Here is a 21,239-nt window from a genome sequence, read left to right as displayed (position 1 = left end):
ATATATTTTCTTTTTCTCTTTTTGTGAGTGTGTATGGGTATGCTTCTTTGTGTGATTTTGTCTGTATAGCTTTGCTTTTACCATTTGTCCTAGGGTTCTGTCTGTCCATTATTATTTTGTGTTTTTTTTTAATACAGTTTTTAGCACTTGTTATCATTGATGGATCTGTTTCTTGGTTTGGTTGCCCTCTTCCTTTTTTCTTTTTTTTTTTTTACTTTAAAATTTTTTTATTTTTAATAATTAAATTTTTTTTAATTTTAATAACTTTATTTCTTTATATTTTCTCTTTTTCTTTCCTTTTTTCTCCCTTTTCTTCTGAGCCATGTGGCTGACAGGGTCTTGGTGCTCCAGCCGGGTGTCAGGCCTGCACCTCTGAGGTGGGAGAGCCGAGTGCAGGACACTGGTCCACCAGAGACCTCCCGGCTCCATGTAATATCAATTGGCGAACGCTCTCCCAGAGATCTCCATCTCAACTCTAAGACCCAGCTCAACTCAACGACCAGCAAGCTACAGTGCTGGACACCCTATGCCAAACAACTAGCAAAACAGGAACACAACCCCACCCATTAGCAGAGAGGCTGCCTAAAATCATAAGAAGGTCACAGACACCCTGAAACACACCACCGTATGCGGTCCTGCCCACCAGAAAGACAAGATCCAGCCTCATCCACCAGAACACAGGCACTAGTTGCCTCCACCAGGAAACCTACACAACCCACTGAACCAACTTTAGATACTGTGGGCAGACACCAAAAAAAACGGGAACTACGAACCTGCAACCTGCGAAAAGGAGACCCCAAACACAGTAAGTTAAGCAAAATGAGAACACAGAGAAACACACAGCAGATGAAGAAGCAAGGTAAAAACCTACCAGACCAAACAAATGAAGAGGAAATAGGCAGTCTACCTGAAAAAGAATTCAGAATAATGATCTCTGCAAGCCAGAAGGGAGTGGCAAGACATATTTAAAATGATGAAACGGAAAAACCTACAACCAAGATTAGTTTACCCAGCAAGGATCTCACTGAGATTCAATGGAGAAATTAAAACCTTTAGAGACAAGCAAAAGCTAAGAGAATTCAGCACCACCAAACCAGCTTTACAAATGCTAAAGGAACTTCCCTAGGCAGGAAACACAAGAGAAGGAAAAGACCTACAATAACAAACTTAGAGCTAATCAATGAATTGGGTAAAGTAGCAGGATACAAAATTAATGCACAGAAATCTCTTGCATTCCTATACACTAATGCTGAAAAATCTGAAAGAAAAATTAAGGAAACACTCCCATTTACCACTATGACAAAAAGAATAAAATACCTAAGAATAAACCTACCTAAGGAGACAAAAGACCTGTATGCAGAAAACTATAAGACACTGCTGAAAGAAACTAAAGATGATACAGACGGAGAGATATACCATGTTCATGCATCAGAAGAATCAACATTGTGAAAATGACTCTACTACCCAAAGCAATCTACAGATTCAATGCAATCCTTATCAAATCACCAATGATGCTCAACATCATTAATCATTAGAGAAATGTAAATCAAAACTGTAATGAGGTATCACCTCACACCAGTCAGAATAGCCATCAAAAAATCTAGAAACAAAAAATGCTGGAGAGGGTGTGGAGAAAAGGGAACCCTCTTGCACTGTTGGTGGGAATGTAAATTGATACAGCCACTATGGTGAACAGTACGGAGGTTCTTTAAAAAACTAAAAATAGAACTCCCATACAACCCAGCAATCCCACTACTGGGCATATCCCTGAGAAAACCATAATTCAAAAAGAGTCATGTACCACAATGTTCACTGCAGTTCTATTTACAGTAGCCAGGACATGGAAGCAATCTAAGTGTTCATCAACTGATGAATGGATAAAGAAGATGTGGCACATATATACAATGGAATATTACTCAGCCATAAAAGGAAACAAAATTGAGTTATTTGTAGTGAGGTGGATGGCCCTAGAGACTTTCATACAAAGTGAAATAAGTCAGAAGGAGAAAAATAAATACTGTATGCTAACACATACATATGGAATCTAAAGGGAAAAAAAAGGTTATGAAGAACCTAGGGGCAGGACAGGAATAAAGACGCAGACGTAGAGAATGGACTTGAGGACACGGGGAGGGGGAAGGGTATGCTGGGACGAAGTGAGAGAGCAGCATTGACATATATACATTACCAAATGTAAAACAGATAGCTAGTGGGAAGCAGCCACATAGCACAGGGAGATCAGCTCGGTGCTTTGTGACCACCTAGTGAGGTGGGATACGGAGGGTGGGAGGGAGACGCAAGAGGGAGGAGATATGGGGATATATGTATATGTATAGCTGATTCACTTTGTTATAAAACAGAAACTAACACACCACTGTAAAGCAGTTATACTCCAATAAAGATGTTAAAACAAAAAAAAAAAGGTTAAAATGTACTCCTTACTGTAGTTATACCAAAATATAGAAGTAGGCATAGAAAGAACATCAAAATAAGCTGCACACTCAAGAGCCTAGTTCTATACGGTGATATCTGAAAAAGGGAACTGTGGCAAATGAGAAAGAAAAGTCAAACAATTCTGTTGACTTTCCTATCTCATTATGATAAAGGATAATGTAATAAACTTTGGTAAATTGTATTCATAAAGTTGTTAAAATAAACCCTGCTTTGATTCACATGGAGATGAAGAATTTAAAAGAAAATTTACAACCAGCTACCAGAAATCTGCTTCTGTTTTCTAATTTTCTTTTCAGGCACGCATGTCATCTGTCCTGAGACCTGAATCCCATAGAGAAGTTGGGGAAATTATGTAAGCCTTCTTTCGTTGGGCAATATGATTTAATGTAAGAGAAAATAAAGAGACAGATGATGGTAGCTCAGTGACTCTCAGACTTTAGGACGCAACAGCAACTTTTGGAGAGCCGCAAACATTACAGATGCCTGAGACCATGGAGGTTCTGATTCAGAGGGTCTAGGATGACCTATGGGTGATTTTAATGCACATTCAAATTTGTGACCCATTCCATAGATACTTACCATAGCAGCTTTTTATTCATAAACATCATGCAATACTGAACGATAATAGTCCCCAGGTTGGGGCAGTTTTGATAAGCAAACAACTGATACGGAAGGATTCAGAAAGATAGGGAAAGGAAGATTCAGAAAATAGGTTTCTACCTACCTCAGAAGATCAATGAGTGGGAGTTATGACTACCTAAACAACGCAACATGCTGGGTGCTACAAGGAATAACCAATGAAAGAATTATTCCTTACTTGCTTCTAAGGGAACCAGTTATAAACAACAACACATAGTCATGTCTCTGATCATAGAAGAGAGGCTTTGTGCCGACTGATTTTAAGGAGAACAAGAAAAAAACTGTTCGTACATAGTTTCGGGCTAAGTTGCCCCCAGCCCCCTCCTGTCCACCAGAAATTCATATGTTGAAGCCCTAATCCCAGTACTTCAGAATATAATTCTATTTGGAGATAAGGTCTTTAAAGAGAGAATTAAGTTTAAAAGAGATCTTCATATAATACATACATTATAATACCTTAAGCAATACCTATACTGAGTAAATTTTGCCTACTACCAGGAAAAAATAAAAACCTATCCCTGTTTCGCAGCAATATGTGAGAAACTTCAGACACAGGGAGATACAATGCGGAGCAGCGGATATACAAATCATATGAGGTTTATTATGGAGATCAACTTATAGATTACAGGAGGGGAAGGAATCCAAAAGCAGGGAAGAGCTTTCCTTTCTGTATTTACAATGAAGAGATGTTTTAGAGACTACTCCTATGTAATGTGAGTCCAGAAAGTTTAGGATTCTTGTTTCAACAGAAACTAAAGTACACATTTAGACACACACACATACACACACATATAAACACACAGAGGATTCAATTACTGGTAAAACTAAAAAGATCCTGCCCCCAGACATATGCTCCAAATGAGCACTTTCAAGCAGTGACTTGAAACGTAGCACCCAGGGACTTCCCTGGCGGTCCAGTGATTAAGGCTCCGTGCTTCCACTGCAGGGGGCACAGGTTCAATCCCTGGTTGGGGAACTAAGATCCTGCATGCCTCAGGGTGTGGCCAAAAAAAAAAAATCCCACAAAAAACAAGAAATGTAGCACCCACATTTTGATTTTCAGATTTTATAATCTCTATCTCCTATATCCTGATTTTATACCAATTTTAAAAATCTTGTTAAAAGAAAATGATGATTACAAATCAGAATGTGTCTTTATGCCTAGGTCCACCACTGGTCCATATGGTGCCTTGATAAGCCCTTGTGTAGGGACCATATGACATCTGCCATATGACATCTCTGGGTGGATGCAGCCCTGCTCCAGGGCACAGGGACTGATAATCTGGGCATGGGACAGGTTTCCAGCCCCCACTCATCCTTGTGCTGAACACAACTTGCACAGCCCTACGGGATCACCCTAAAAACACCTTTCTCGACCACCTTGCCTGGTCACTCCTACCCATCACCACCACAGACCTGCCGTAGGGGCCAGGAAACCCCATAGGTCCTGTGTCACAGTAATTTAGCGGTTACTTTTTAGGACACACCATAGTAACACGACCCTTAAAGGGCAAGGAGTGTACTTTCCCAGCCAGGTTGATTCAGATCCATAAATAATAATTTCACTCAAATAAGTAAAACCTGGTGTTTTAAGCAACTTGCCTAAAGTCACACAGTTAATAAATATGGAACTGAGATCTGAATCCAGAAAATCTGACTTGAGAGCCCTTCTGTAAACCACAAAGCTACACTAGCTTCTTTTTCCTGAGCCTCGCCCTAAAAAGGTTTCTGAAATCGTTAATCTTATAGGGAACTTACTCCCTGTCTTAGTCCATCTGAGTTGCTGTAGCAACATACTACATACTGGATGGCTTATAAGCAACAGAAATTTGCTTATAAACAACGGAAATTTATTTCTCACAGTTCTGGAGGCTGGAAGTCTGAAATCAGGGTGCCAGCATGGTCAGGTTCTCTGTCTGGTAAAGGCCTGCTTCCTCGGCCTTCTTCTCACGGTAACCTCACATGGCAGAAGTGGCAAGCAAGCTCTCTGGGGTCTCTTTTATGGGGCCACTAATCCCATTCATGAGGGCTCCACGCTCATGACCTAGTCACTTCCCAAAGACCTCACCTCCCAATACCATCACCTTGGGGGTTAGGATTTCAACACATCAATTTTGGGGGGAACACAAGCATCCAGATTGTAGCATTCCCTAATTGAGGTTTTATATTTGGAGCAATTATTAGCTTCTAATAACCTAGATCTGGATGAACACATGAAAATCTTTTCACTATTACAACCATTACCTTCTCTCCCACAATAATCTCTTCATATCAGTCTCCCCAACACTGTAATGTTTCAGTTATTAGAGCACTCAATCAGGTATAGTCGCTCATCACAACTGTCCAAAAGCCCACAAAATTACTAGCAATCACAGATAATTCTCTTCTAACAAAGATTCGCTGTGGTTATGACTGACCCAAGACTGTTGAAATACCAAAGCACTGATACTTGGAGGTAGAAGTTTTACAGTCAGGGACATAGAATTGACAATTGAGGGAATGCTAGCAGATGGCCTTGCTAAGGGAGAAAGTAAAGAGAGGAGCGCTCCAGGTTCAAGGGTCAAATCATCCATACGAGTTTTATCTGTATCAGCATTTACAAACAAACACAGTTGTTGCTGTATCTTACCTCTGATTTGGCTTTGGCCTTGGAATGTGAAGCAAACTTTTGTCTGGAAAATACAGACGAAATCTATGTAGAAAGAAAAAATGATGGGGAATAAATCATTGAGTCTAGTTTAATTAAACTTTATATTTCATAAAAATATAAAGTTTTTTTTTTATGGAGTATTTTAAAAAAGAGAAGTCAATAGAGTTTTCAGAATCATTAATGACTTTTCTTTTCCAACTCATAATACTAGCTAAGGACAATCCCACAGAATTTTTACATTTCTTTTTCTGTTCCTCTTCCTCTTAAAGTCCTATAAGCCACTGGTCCTAATCCTGTTGGCTGGTTACTCCTCTTTAATCCTCCAAGGAAACAAATTATTATTTTCAGCTGGCATTTTTTACACGCCTGCAGAAAAATCTCAGTTATCCAACATCATCAGTGCATGAGGTTTTCTCGTGTAAGTGACTTTTACCTAACCAAAGTTTCTCCCTTCAAACTTGAAAAGTATTCACTCCTTTTTGTTGGAAATCCTCTCCTAAACTGCACTGACATATTTCATTGCTTCCTTAAAGAGAGAACATCGGACACAATTTATTGGTGACTCAGATAATCATTACTAACATCTTTGAACTGTGTGATGATGCACTTTTGTTTTGAAATGTTTCTCTTTCCTCATGGTTACAAGGTCAAACCTTACCACAGTCATCTCCATATACTGCTGCTGACATTCCTCTCTCTCCCCATACAGGTTGTATCAGACCAAGAAATTACATAAAAACCAAGCATTTAACAATGGTAAGCTATAAGTGGGTCAGCAACACTCTAGAGTCGAAACTAAGTAAAGCAAGGAAAGAAAAACTAACTCAGTCAGTGGCAAACTGAGTGTCCAATGTGAGCCTGCCTTTTTACTGGACAACAGATATATAACCAACCCATCAACAATCTTCACAATAACTATGAAAGCACCAAATTGTTAGAGTATTTCCATGATGTGATGACCATCAATTCATAACCTACTTTCTTGACCTGACTTCCTATGTGGCCCATTCTCTCCCCCCCATATATGTACATACTCTTTGTGAACAGTTGAAAAAAATTTTTCAACCAACAATCTTTCCATGTCCTCCAATCAAGAGGTATAGACTATTTCTCAACTTCTTGAATTTGGAGTGTGGCCATTGGACTGGAGCTTGCTTTGGCTAATGAGATGTCAGTAACTATAATGCAAGCAGAGGCTTGAAAAGCACTTGTGCAAAAGAGCTTATTACTCTTGTAACAGACCCCTGATACAACCATATGAAGAAGCCTGGGCTAGCCTGCAGGAGGATGAGACCCAGGGGTTTTAGTAATCCCGGCTGAACCCAGCCCACAGCTAACCCACTGACTGACTGTAGCCACATGAATGAGCCAGGAGACACCAACAGAAGATGGATCAGCCAATCGAAAGAACTGTGAGAAATAATTAATCATTGCTGTTGAAGCCATTAAGATTTGTAGCAGTTTCTTAAGCCACAAAAACTAACATACAGAAATTGGTACCTAGAAGTAGCATGTTGCCATAACAAAAACCTAAAATAGTCAGTATCAGCTTTGGGCCCAGACAGCAGGTGAAAAGTAGTGAGATAACTATTAGCAAAACCCAGAAAAATAGCATGCAAACTGTCTGTGGAGACTGGAGAAGTGATGAGGAAACTGTACAGCAGTCAGGGAAAAAGGCAACCCACATTCTGCTTTAGCAAAACAACTGGCAAAAGTGATGTCTGTGGCAGCATGAAAGATACACAATGAACTTTGAAGTTAGCTGCAAAGATCTCCAGGAAGAATGTTGCAAGGGTTCACTGAGTGTTTCTAGCTGCATATAAGGTTCTGCAAAAGAGGGATGAGCTGAAAAATGAATTATCTGGTTAATAAGCATTATTTAGAGAAAACAGAGAAGAACCAGAACTCACGTGACTGGAAAAGAAAATCTTTTATCTCTCCAGTCTCTTCAGCTGGAGGACAAGAATTTTAGAGCAAGAAATGGCCTCAGAGTGAAGACCTTTGTAAAATTTAACGTGGTGCCTCATAGCGCTTCTCAGCTGGACAAAAGGGCCTCTAAGACTCCCTGAGGCACTGTCTCATAGCAGCTTGATGCTCAACCCACAGGAGAGAAAGATATGTCTGACTTGAAAAAAAATTCTGGCTGTGGGTTTCAGGGGCCTGAACCCTACGGGATTCTTAGGAAATGCACAATGTTTTTAAGAGAGTTTTACTGACAAGCACAAAAGTATGACCTAAAAGAGACAGAGACCATTCAAAGAAAAAGAGGCCTCTGGATGCTCGAGTTTTTACAGTAAGAACTAGGCTAAGGAAATTAGTTAGAAGCAAAAATAAGCCATTTCTTATGGAAAAGGAAGAATGTTTCAGAGGGTAGAGCCAAGAGCAGTAGAGAAATAGACACCAGTGACCCATTCCCGAGGAAGAGAACTGGGTCCTAATCAAGGAACCTCCCTTTGCTCGGGAGTGGGGGGACACCTAGCAGCACGGACCTGGATAGAGCTGCTGTGGAGTGCTGATGCTGTTTATATTGTTTCTGTAGTTTTGGGGCGGGTTATCTTTTCCCTATTTCACCATGATACGTTGGGTGTGTATGGGGAAGTAACTTGTTTATGATAACTAAAAACTATGATAACTAGATAACTAAAATATATGATAGTTATGTTATATATAGAGTATATATATCATATCTATATGCTATATAGATATATGATAGTTATCTATGATAACCAGATAACTAAAAAGTTCACTGTCTCAGGATCAAGAGGATCCACATCTGAAGGGCTGTATCTGAGGGGTCTCATCTGTAGCCAGAAGTGATGCAGATCATGGATAAGCCTCTGGACTTAGAGGCTGATGCCTTAATGGGATGAGGCTTCTGCAAATCCTACGATGGGGGGAGCGTTTCTTTCTTGCAGGAGAAATGTGAGTCATTTTTACCAAAGGCAGACTATATTTGATTGCCAAAAAACAAACAAACAAACAAACCAGCCACAAATTCTTAGCAGTACCCCGATCAACAAGTGGTGTTGATGGAAAAGACATGCCCTGTTAATAAAAGCTCTTAACCTTGGGCATTTTGGGAGAGTGAGGCGACGCTTCATTGGCAGTAATCTGCTGCCTTCTCAGCAGTCAGTGTGTGGCAACTCACAGGGAGGGCAAAGGGCTAGGAAAGTCAGAGCCCTGGAAATAAGTGGGGTACCCCTAGAAAAGAAGGCGCAACAGAACCTGGGGAGCACATGGAAGAAAAGGAGACCAGCCTGTGTTGAGCAGTGGTCAACATATTAACTGGTTCTGTCTGGCAAAGTGTTTTTTGTTGTTGTTTTTTATTTTCGGTACATGGGCCTCTCACTGTGTGGCCTCTCCCGTTGCGGAGCACAGGCTCCGGACGCGCAGGCTCAGCGGCCACGGCTCACGGGCCCAGCCACTCCGTGGCATGTGGGATCCTCCCGGACCGGGGCACGAACCCATGTCCCCTACATCGGCAGGCGGACTCTCAACCACTGTGCCACCAGGGAAGCCCTGGCAAAGTGTTTCTAATAGTTCTTGAGTTGAGGGGGAAAAGCTAACTGTCAATCTATATACTTATATGAATGCATGCTTACATTATTTGTATTAAAACAAAAAGTATAATTCTCAAAAAAAAAAAAAAAAAGTAGCATCAATTTCTCTACTCTTCCAATCTGGGTTCGGCCGTGAGACTTTCTTTGACCGAGAGGACAACAGAAAACATGCTGCAAGCAGAGGCTTGAAAAGCACTAGCATATTGGGGCTTGTCCCCTCTTACTACCAAGAGCACTGAAAGCTCTATGTGTGGAAGCTCAGGCTAGCCTCCTGGAGGATGATGACCATATGGAAAGAGAGGCCAGCCCCCAGGTGGCCCACCGCTCCATCTGCATGACTGAGCCCAAGTGAGGCCATTGGAAGAAGCACTCAGTATTTACTTTCTGCCAGGTACTGTTGTAGAAGTTTTACATAGATTATCTCATTTAACCCTCATAACCATAAGAGATAACAAATTGTGATTTGGTGATGGTTTGTTACCCTGACAAAGCTAACTGATACACCCCTCTTTAGGTTTCTCTATACCCCAAGATGTGTGTTCTTCTTAAACAGGACCTAGGAGGACAATGAGACTCATGGATCAATCGTAATTTTTGGAAAGTAAATGCTGTTGCATTCATTGCAATGAACAGAGTTCACTGCTACAATTTAAAACACAAACATAATAATTGTCCTGTTGATATATGACACCTACTTGATAATCATGGCCTAAGTACACACCTGGATTTTGATTCAGTATACATTTACAATTTTCTATTCATATTGTATACAAACGTTAATGTAAAGCATACACATAAAAGGAGCATGTGTTTCTTAACACGTCTGAGGACAGTCTTCCTTTCCTTTTGAGGAATATGGTCATAAGCATGGTGAGGAGAAAAAAAAATGATGCTAAAAAAAGATTATCTCATACACAAGCAGTCTCCACAAGCAAGATTCTGCAGAAGCTGTTTGATAATGCAGTATGCTAAATCGGGGTTCTTGAGCAGTGGGGGCAGGACAGCACAGAGATACTAGGCAGTTCTAACCTTGGCTGAGTTTCAGTGTGATAAGAGGTTCTGAAAACTTGAAAAGCCAGTTTTGAAATGGAGCTAGATAGTTAAGTGTATCACAAGTCTATTGTTCAGATCACTAAAGTAAAGAACACCAGTTAGGCAAAATACAACTTCCAAACATGACTCTCCTGCCATATTCCAAACCTCCCTTTGTCATCCAAGACTGAACCAGAGACAATTCTTGCTAACAAACGAAAAAGAATAAAAATTAGTGTAATGTGTACCAGGTTCCTAAGGAACATTAGAAGTGGATTAAGACCCTACTAGTCTTTCAGAGTGTTTAAGGTAATCAGGATACTGCTTCTCAGTTGTAGAATCTGGTTAGAATTCCACATCCACTCAGGGCAGTGGAAGAGAGTGGCCAAGTGTCCAGCCTGAGGAGACAAACTCTGCCACCCCTGGGACTAACCTGGGCTCCCTCACTGGTTTCAGGGTTCCCAGCAGTAAGAGAGGGCGATTCCTAATAGATAAGTGCATTTCAAATGTCTGCTGATGTCACATTTCCTTGCAGTCACCTTCTCTCTGCCTTATCTTCCACATGTATAAATACCGACTGCGTAAGATGAGGAAGAGAATTAAATGAGATAATCCAGGTAAAGCTCTTAGAAGAGTGCCCAGCAGACAGTAAGTACTCTGTACATGCGCCCGATTATCGTCTATTCTGTGATTTTAATTTACTCACAAAATGAATGCAGATTCAGTAACTATTAGTATAAATAGTGCATTTGTTGATATACTGCTAACAGTTTATTACTAACAGTTTGTTACTCATCTCATAATCGTAAGTGAACACTAATACCTGTGGGTCACCAGATTGTTTAAGGTTTTCAATAACTTTTTTTTCCAACTCTTTTTTTGTAAAAATTTTTTTTTCTGAGTATGAATGCAACCCTTGCTCTTTGAAAAGAAGAAATAATCCAATGACAGAATTGTTTTACATGGAAAGTAAACATGTCTCATCATTTAATACCACTATATATAATGACTATAAAATAACCAATGATAAAAGGCTAATACATATGCTTCCAGACTCTTTTCTAATCCAGAAAGTTGTGAATTCTTAAGAGACAGCATCCAGAAGAACTGACCCTGATACTGTGAACTATGGAACATTTTCCTCGTAAACTGCAAGAGTTCTCTGGGTTTCCTCCTGCCAGGGGACCCCTCAGGGATGCAGGGCTATAGGGCAGGTACCACCATACTTTCCACCACCACCATTTTCGTGCAGGTGGTATCAGGTAAAAAGGAACACCGAGGGCAACCTGGAAAGGGAAAGGAAATTCTTTACAAAAGAGAGAGAATCCTCATGTTTTACTTTCACACTTAAGAATCCCAAAGCGGTTACTCCAATTCCACACACTTGGGAGACTGAGTCTTGACGTGCCTAAGCCAGTCTGAGGACTGCTATATTCAGGACTCAGGGTTTGTAAAGTCAGTGGCTAGGCTTCCTTGCGGGAAGAGATGAACAATTTTAATTCAGTAAACATCTTTCGAACATCTCCCTCATAAACGTCTCACAGAGGTAAGCCCCGTTCCCCACCCCATGAGGTTTTGTTGCTCGTGGGGGAGCGGTGTTTGTTTTGCTTTCCAGGAACATACTGGGAAGAAGTCTTGCTCATCAGCTAACTGGCTTGAGTCCTGAAAACAAATGTGGTGCGTGCGAGAAAAAGCGCTGCCCTGGGTGTCAGAGGACTGCTCCCCGTTTCCTTCTCTAGCTGTATAAAGTAGAGCGAGACATTTCATATCTCTGAGTGTCAGTTTCTCCATCTGTAAATTGGCAATGACACTATCTCGTAAGGGTTTCTTTTTTGGTCAGTAAATGAGGTAGATAATGTATATAAAAGCACTCTGTAAATTCAAACGTCGTTTACAGACATGGTGTTAGGAGTCATTATTTTGCACAGTTGCCATCATCATCAGTTTATTTCACCAGGTAGTTTATTTAAAATACTACAAGTACTACTCCTTAAGAAACATGTGCAGACCAAGTAATTCCAAACGACACTGTAAAACCCAACAACTATTCTAATATCACTTTCTATGTTATGCCTTAACTCAAGTGACAGAATATTAATGCCCTATATTCACTCAGAACCTCAACAAAGTACGAGTTAAATGCCTTGCATTTACGGTATACAAGATGTGCAAGGAAACAAACTCATTTATCATAATGAAATTTAAAGGGAATATCTCACATTACACTTATCAAAGAAGACAAATAACAACTTTTTTTTTTTTGGGGGGGTAGGAGTTTATTAATTAATTTTTGCTGTGTTGCGTCTTTGTTTCTGTGCGAGGGCTTTCTCTAGTTGTGGCAAGTGGGGGCCACTCTTCATCGCGGTGCACGGGCCTCTCTCTATGGCGGCCTCTCTTGTTGTGGAGCACAGGCTCCAGACGCGCAGGCTCAGTAGTTGTGGCTCACGGGCCTAGTTGCTCCGTGGCATGTGGGATCTTCCCAGAGCAGGGCTCGAACCCGTGTCCCCTGCATTGGCAGGCAGATTCTCAACCACTGCGCCACCAGGGAAGCCCCAAATAACAACTTTTTGAAAACAAAACTAACAAACTAAAAAGCAGGAGCTGACCAAATTTCTTATACATTTACCCCAACATAAACTGTTCCACATAGCAGTTGTGTTGTTTATTACTAATATAGAATCAACACCAAAAATATAATCTTACAGATTTTTTAATATTAACAGAATTTTAAATTTCCCTTATATCTGAGCTTCTATTTTGTATTAAAGAGATGCTGCATCTTTGCAGTGGTAACTGGTAACGTTCATAATTGGAATCAGGGGATAACCTCCTATCCGACCAAAACTGCAGAAAATTCTATAGCTAAAGAATAACTTTATTTGTTCTCTCATGAACAAACTATCAATATCCGTGTAGAATAATTACCAGCAACCATGAAACACATACAATTTTTTTTTTTTTTTTTTTGCGGTATGCGGGCCTCTCACTGTTTTGGCCTCTCCCGTTGCGGAGCACAGGCTCCGGACGCGCAGGCTCAGCGGCCATGGCTCACAGGCCCAGCCGCTCCGCGGCATGTGGGATCCTCCCGGACCGGGGCACGAACCCGTGTCCCCTGCATCGGCAGGCGGACTCTCAACCACTGCGCCACCAGGGAAGCCCAACACATACAATTTTAAATATCATACCTTACACTTTTCTGTTGAGCATTCATTATACTGTAATAAGATTTTAACATTATATGTTTTAAAAATCTCAATTGTGCAAAAAATGTTTATAGAAAGCATTTTTAAAGAAATAAATGAAAATTCCAAAAATGTGAAATAAGACTTTTGAAATATTTAAAATACAGGTAGAGCCGAAACTAAACTTACGCAACTTGCTCATTCGCAGCAATTTAAAGACATTACTATGACGATAATGAGGGAAATACATCTTCAGTTTTCTGTGTAATTACAAAATTCTTCTTAATTTCAATAACTGGTGTCATCTATGACATGAAGATATAACAGCTTAGAATTTAAATCATGCTGCAAAGTCGAATAAACCTGCAGCGGATTCCCAGCAGTAAGCAAATTGGAAAAACACTATCAATCTCCAGGGGTGCTCAGTAAGGTGCCTGAGACACAGTGAGTGAATTCTCAACAAAGACAAGTATTTTCTCACATGATACTTATGGTTTTACTCATGTTGGTAAACATACACACTCTCCGTAACTATCAACAGGAAAATCTGTAAATGAGAGCTACTCACTTTTAACTTCACTGCCCTTAGTCTGTCCTGGTCCAAAGAAACTCCACTATGGCCACGTCACCCTGCCCTACAACCAGAGATATCTCACCCCTCCCAATCCCTATCCAAATTCAAAACTTGCCCACTTAGGGACTTCCCTGGTGGTCCAGGGGCTCAGAATCCAAGCTCCCAATGCAGAGCACCCGGGTTCGATCCCTGGTCAGGGAACTAGATCCTGCATGCCGCAACTAAAGGATCCCGCATGCTGCAACTAAGACCCAGCGCAGCCAAATAAATAAATACATATTAAAAAAAAAAAACAAAAGACAAAAAACTTGGGACTTCCCTGGTAGTGCAGTGGTTAAGAATCCGCCTGCCAGTGCAGGGGACAAGGGCTCGAGCCCTGGTCTGGGAAGATCTCACATGCTGCAGAGTAACTAAGCCCACGAGCCACAACTACTGAGCCTGCGCTCTGCAACAAGAGAAGCCACTGTAATGAGAAGCCGACGCACCACGACGAACAGTAGCCCCTGCTCGACGCAACTAGAGAAAGCCTGTGCGCAGCAATGAAGACCTAACACAGCCAAAACATTAATTAATTAAAAAAGAAAAAGCTTGCCCACTTAAACATCCCAATCCTATGTTCCATCCTCTACTTTTTTAAGGCAGTAAATAGTTATTTTGATGAATGTATCTGTTCTTACGTGCTAGTAGTTTAACATACTACTCAATCCAGAAAACACACTTGTATGTTTAAAGAAGACCTATATTCTGGGTAAAATGGCAAATTAAACATTACTTTTGTTCCCTTCCAAAATTTCACTAAAGGAACTTTTGAAAAGGCATACACCAATGAGGTAAAAAACAAGATAGAAGAGAGCAGCAACAAAATTTTGGAAGTCGTAAAGCAAATGGGCAGTGACAACTAGCCCAGCAGATACAAGAAAGTTGAATCCTAAGCAAAGAGTGGAGAAGGCCAAGAAATGATTACACCATAAATAAGTACTCAAAGGCTCAGGAACCAGAACTGAAGGCTGAGTACTTACGGAAAAGGAGGTGATGGTGGCGGGATAACAACAAATATGTTTGGTTAGAAGGCTTTTTAACAAGTGAGTGTATCTACCATCCCCTGTCCTACCCTGGCAGGAAAGGAGCAAGGCTAGACTCTGAATGTAGACTGGGTTAGAGATACCCACCTGGAGAGAGGAGGATTAAGTGAATGTTTTTATAGGGAACGTTGGACCTCCAAGCCCTCTGTTCACCTACCATCCAGCACACTGACCTATGTCCTATAGGCAGGAGAATGGAAGACCGTTTTCCATCAAGTAGAAAGAAAGAAAAAGAAGTAAAAAATAACAGAAAAGATGAGGAATTTAGGGGTCCAATCCTTTAAGTTCAAATTCCAAATAATAGGAATTGCAGAGAGAGGACATTATACAAGGAGAGAGAGAGAGAGAGAGAGAGAAACAGATCACCTACAAAACATTAAAGGTCAAAACACTTAAAACTAATGGAACATGGGACTTCCCTGGTTGCACGGTGGTTAAGAATCCACCTGCCAATTCAGGGGACACAGGTTTGAGCCTTGGTCCGGGAGGATCCCACATGCCAAGGAGCAGCTGGGCCTATGTGCCACAACTACTGAGCCTGCACTCTAGAGCCCACAAGCCACAGCTGCTGAGCCTGCGAGCCACAACTACTGAAGCCTGCATGCCTAGAGCCCGTGCTCCGCAACAAGAGAAGCCACCGCAATAAGTCCACGCACCACGACAAAGAGTAGCCCCCGCCTGCCGCAACTAGAGAAAGCCCGCGTTCAGCAATGAAGACCCAACACAGCCAAAAATAAAAATAAATAAAAATTTATTTAAAAAAAAGCTAATGGAACAATGCCTTTTAAACTTTTGAGGAAGATGTATTTTCAACCCAGAATTCAATCAAACCATCAATCAAATGTGAGAGTAGAATAAAGACATTCTCAGATTTACAAAGTCTCAAAAATTTTTATATCCTATGTTCTCTTTCTCAGGAAATAAGGAAGTGAAGCAGAAAATATACAAAATAAAGAATCCTAACATGAGTTCTAACAGAGGAGAGAGGCAAAGGCATTCCAGGATGATGGCAAAGGGAAACTCTAAGATGATAACTATGAACCTGGCTGAAAAGAGATCTGTCTAGATTAGGTGAGTAGGCGGCAGGAGAGATTTCTTCAGAAAAATGAAACTGATAGAATTCCTTATGGGTCAAAATTGCTGGAGCAGAGATTTAGACAATTTGGGGTTGAGTAGGTTGTGAGTGTAAATGAAACTAACAACAATAAAAACCAATTAACTTCCAGAAAAAACATTATGTAGTTGCAGGAAAGTAATCATGATATAATACATGGCTCAGCTGTGATTAGCATTTTCATAGTCATAAAAATAAAATCATGGAATACTGATCTAACAAATTAGAATGGAATTGTGTTGGGAGGATGGGAGGAGGGGACAGAAAGGGTGTGTGTCTGGGGAAAAGAGGTGTGAAAATGAGCTAAAACACCATCTTCCATACAGAGCAGTCAATAGGTCATGCCTAAAACAAAACAAAAAACAATCAAGAAATAGTAACAGAAGAATGTTATTTAGAGACATGAATATAAATACTAAAAGAAACAGCAAAAATAGTCGAAAGTAGCTGCCTTTTGGAAGGGGGAAATTAAACAGACTTTTTGTCATTAGACTTTTATTTTTCATTAAATGTTTTATGGAACTAGTTGACTCTAATTATGTATGAGTAAGTTTGATGAAACTAAAAACTAGAGAGAGAAAGAGGAAAGAAGGAGGGCAGGAAGGGATGCAGAAAAGGAGGGTGGGAGGGAAGAAAGCAGGAAGGAAGAAAAAAGGCTTTCTAGATATCCAAAACACTAATCCAAAGGGCAATGGTGTGAATTTATGAGTTTGGCTTGGCGCTAAGCAGGAACTCTTTAGGAATCCTCCGTCTTGTCTGCTCACTTCTTTCTCTCTCTCTTTCTCATGTAAACATCTCTTTACAGGTTCTGCTTTAGAATTAACACTTACACACATTTATAAGTGGAATCTGAAACTCTCCTTAAGTTAATATTTTGACTGAACTAAATCCAGGATTAAAAAAAAATCTGAAAAAGAAAGTGATCCTAAAATAAAGCTCAAATAATAAATAATTAATTTTTTTAGAAATTGAAAAGAACATAGCACTGGTGAAGCAGGGGAAGCCCTAGCAGATATTAACACCTATTATAAGACAATAATTAAAAGCGTGATACTTTTGCCAACCTGAAAATTAGATAAATGGACACAAATAAAACATGGAGAAATATACCAATTATATATAAAATGTTAGTTTATGAAGAAGCAGCCATCAAAGAATAATAAGGGAGGAAAAAATTTAAGCAACTAGAGTGATGTAATTGACTAGCAAGAATGTATTTCTCTCTAATCCTTACCAAAGACCCCGTAATATACCTCAAGAACATCAAAGAATTAAAAATGCAAACATCAGTAACAGAAGTATTAATAGAAAATAAGGTGGAATATTTATCAGTACTCTGGGATAATAACTTTCTATGGGATTTGAGGTTGTGGAAGAACTCTCAAAGAAAAAGACAACCAAATCTGACTATATAAAATTTGAAATCTCTATGCAACAAAAAAGAATAATAAATACTAAAAATTAAAGCAAGAGATTGGAAGAAAATATTTGCACAAAACATAATAGACATTGGGTAGGTACATAAAATTATGTGAAGAGACAACCTCAACTGATAAGACAATATACAGAAAGACAATCACAGGCGATAAAATATTCTCAATAAAAATATGAAACAATAGTATCTGCTCTTTAGCAAATAAATACAAATTAAAAATAAGATACTAATTTAGACTTATTAACGTAGACAAAAATGAGGGGGGGAAATCACCATACAATGTTTATCGATGCTCTAGTTACTAGATGGAAAGAATAAAATTGCAAATACCATTGTGTATTTATGCTGCTGTCAGTGGTAGGTGTAGGTATCTAGATGTCAACAGAAAGGAGAAAATGTTCGTGGCACTCTTAAGTTTCAGCAAAGGGCAATTAATACCTTGAGAAGTTTCCTAATTAAACAACAACAACATTATGCTGACTACATGGAATTTCCTTCTACAAACTGTTAAGCTTTTCAGATGAGTTGACACTACTATAGTTTTGACTCCTTAAGGGATGAGCTTCATCCTCTAAAGAGTTCTACGTTTCCAACAGGAGAAAAATATTACAGTTCGCCACCATAGCTTTTTATTAAAAAATTCTCATTCTCATTGAAAACATAAAAGTTGACATAATTTACAAAAGTATTCAATTGGATTCACAGTGGTTAAACTCGTCACCCACCTACACTGCAGCAATAAACCAAGCTCGAACTATGCAAAATAGAAAGTGTAAGAACAAATGTTTAGAATTATTTCCTCACCATTCATATACTCCCTATATACAATATTTATAGTAAAAGCAAGAAAAAAATTAGAACATAAATTGAGTATTACTTGCAATACCAAGGAATATGCCAAAGCATGGAAGTAAAGATGTGAGAAAACATTGCAAATGGTCATCGTAGGACATCACATGTCCATTCACTTAAAAATCACACTTCCAGTCTGAGTTATATTTCACTTGCACTATAGTCTTTAATTCCAGTTTTTAGTATCAACGTTGTTTTGAGGTGCTGGATGGTGTAGATATGTTTATGTTGACTTAAATGAGATACAGCAGAGCATTCTACCTCCATCTACATCTAGTAAATGCTGCCCCATGATGACTTAATCCTCCCTTCTCTGCAATCAGCCAAATGGATGGTATCCTTTTTTTCTTTTTTTGAACCAGGGACTGAACCTGGGCTTTGGCAGTGAAAGTGCCAAGTCCTAACCACTGGACTGCCAGGGAATTCCCCAATGGATGGTATTAGCATCCATTGGGGAATTAGCATGAGTTGAGCTGCTAAACCAGGTAGAGGCTACCAACTGCAATACAAGTGCTGCATCCTCTCTCAGCAGAGCTGAGAAAATGAAGTGGAAAGATGAGAAGTCAGAGCAGACACTGACCTCTACGCAAAGGTTCTGCAACTTTGGTCTATAATAAGACCCAAAGGCAAATCTGTCAAGCACCCTCCTAGGCCATAATCATCAGATTCTTAAAATTAACTCTTAAAAAGCTGTAATATAATCTCATGATTTTCAGAGCTTTAAGTTTACATCATTTTACTGTATATTACATAGTAAAATATTAACAAATTAGCTTCTAGCAATGGCACATTGAAAGAGACACACAGAAGCTTCCTTCTCTGTTCCTTAGCACCTATTTTATTCAATAAATGAAGGAGTCATTTTCTTGTTCTCTCTTTGCCAGTGTGTGCACTCACGTACTATAAACACACACCATGCACACACACACACGTGCATGTGAAGGATTGGTCAATTTTGAACTACAGAGACCAAAAGATCTTCCTTGGTTTAAAAAGAGGTCCCTTGTCTTATAACCAAAGCCAGGCTCATAGCTTCTATTTTTATATAAATTGTGTTTCATAAGAGTGGGACACTTCCTCTGACCTTAGATTAAGCTGCGTTCCTGACTCCATGATCTCACACTTTCTTATACCTCCTCTTTCCTAATATTCATCATATTCCATTGTTAATTGTTTCATTGCTTGTCTTCTTTGCTTGCCAATAAGCTCCATGGGGTCAAGGGCTGTACTTACTGTGTTTGCCATGCACCCCAAAATGTCCAGCTAATAGAAGAGCCTCAATAAATATCTGTTGAATAACTATGCTTGCTAGACTGATTATGTCTTTCAATCCTTTTTGATGAGGCTAGGTGTCTTGTACACCAAGATGAAGAAGACAGTCATTGCCCTAAATGTGCTCACAGGCTGGTAGGGAGGATAATGATAAAAAATGTAATAATAGGGGGACATATGGGTTTACCTTCTGAGCTCAGTAAAAAATGGTGAACTCAACCGGATAAGGGGAAGGGAAGGCTTCCTAGAGAAGGTGATGTCTGAGCTGATTCTAAACGGTTTAACAGGGGTTAGCTGGGCAAGGAGAAGGGGAAGGGACCAGGCAGAGACAATCTGAGCAAAGGCATAAAGCATTGAAGGTATAGGAACTAGAGCGATTTGGTGCTGCAGGAGTGAACCAAACATATCAATATGTGCTAGGAGTTTTACCAGATTATTCTTTAGGTGACTAACATTTCCTACAATGACCTGACTCAAATTCAGTGCTTTTCCTTTCGAAGAAAAATAATTATTCCCCATTTCAATGAATCATATATTTTCCTGACATAGTTAATCTGTCTCATCCTATTAGATAGTCATTAAAAGCTTTAAGACAGCACCTCAAAGTTTCATCTGGCATAAGATTTTTCTGGAAAATCTTATTCTCCTAGGAAGTTTACTGATTCTTATAAATTCACTGATTCCCCCCCCCAACTTTTATCTACAACTATTCCAGGAATTTGGCATCTCTCCCCCAGTTATCAAGATAGTAGAAAGCCAAGCCAGAAACATCTGTCTCTCTCCAGCAATCCTGGTCAGAAGCCAGCCACGGAATTTGGGCCAGGCTCCCCATTGGCCACACCAGGAATATGCTATGAAAGACAAGGGGTGAATATCACTATATCAAGCCTGCTGGGATTAAGGCACAGGTGCTCCTCTGTTCCACAGTTCCCATGGCTTCTTGCTAATCTGAAAAATTCCAATAGGCTTGGTCACCCTCAAGGGCATAATGGTTCAAGGCAATGAGTCTTAAACCATAGCATGGATCAAAATCATCTGGGGAAAATGTGTTGAAAATGTCAATTCATGGGCTCCACTTTTAAAGATTCTGTTCTAGTAGATATTGAATGTTGGCCTGGACTTCCCTTTCTGTTTTCTTTTTGTTGTTGTTTCTTTGTTCATAGAGGATGTTTTAAAATATCTCAGGCAATTCTGATCTTATAACCTACAGGCTACATACTGAGATTCACTGGACCAGTTTGGGGCCTGTCAAAGGCTTATAAAAAAGGGAAAGGGGAGGATGGAGAGGAGAGAGAGAAAATGTAGCTTAATATCACAAAATTGTTTATCATTTAACAAGGGTAAAGCCTTGAATTGCAGCAAAGACCAGCACTTCTGTCGGTGGTCTGGACAG

General features: G+C 39.9%; 1 protein-coding gene across 3 annotated transcripts in view; it reads right to left on the bottom strand.

Annotated features, from left to right (window-relative positions):
* The window catches only part of STX11 (syntaxin 11), a 35,202-nt gene that overhangs the window by 7,557 nt on the left and 6,406 nt on the right, over positions 1 to 21,239 (bottom strand). For 2 of the 3 annotated variants that reach the window (XM_024747939.1, XM_024747937.1), the window contains exon 2: positions 5,723 to 5,785. The exons of the other annotated variant lie outside the window; for it this stretch is intronic. The gene's annotated coding sequence lies outside the window, so the exon portion shown is untranslated. The remainder of the gene's footprint in view (positions 1 to 5,722; positions 5,786 to 21,239) is intronic. 3 annotated transcript variants of the gene reach the window in all.

The sequence above is a fragment of the Neophocaena asiaeorientalis genome, unplaced genomic scaffold, assembly GCF_003031525.2.
Source record: "Neophocaena asiaeorientalis asiaeorientalis breed wild unplaced genomic scaffold, Neophocaena_asiaeorientalis_V1.1 scaffold123, whole genome shotgun sequence".
Taxonomy (NCBI): domain Eukaryota; kingdom Metazoa; phylum Chordata; class Mammalia; order Artiodactyla; family Phocoenidae; genus Neophocaena; species Neophocaena asiaeorientalis.
The sequence above is the reverse complement of the archived record's forward strand: the minus strand, read 5'-3'. Positions and strand labels throughout refer to the sequence as shown.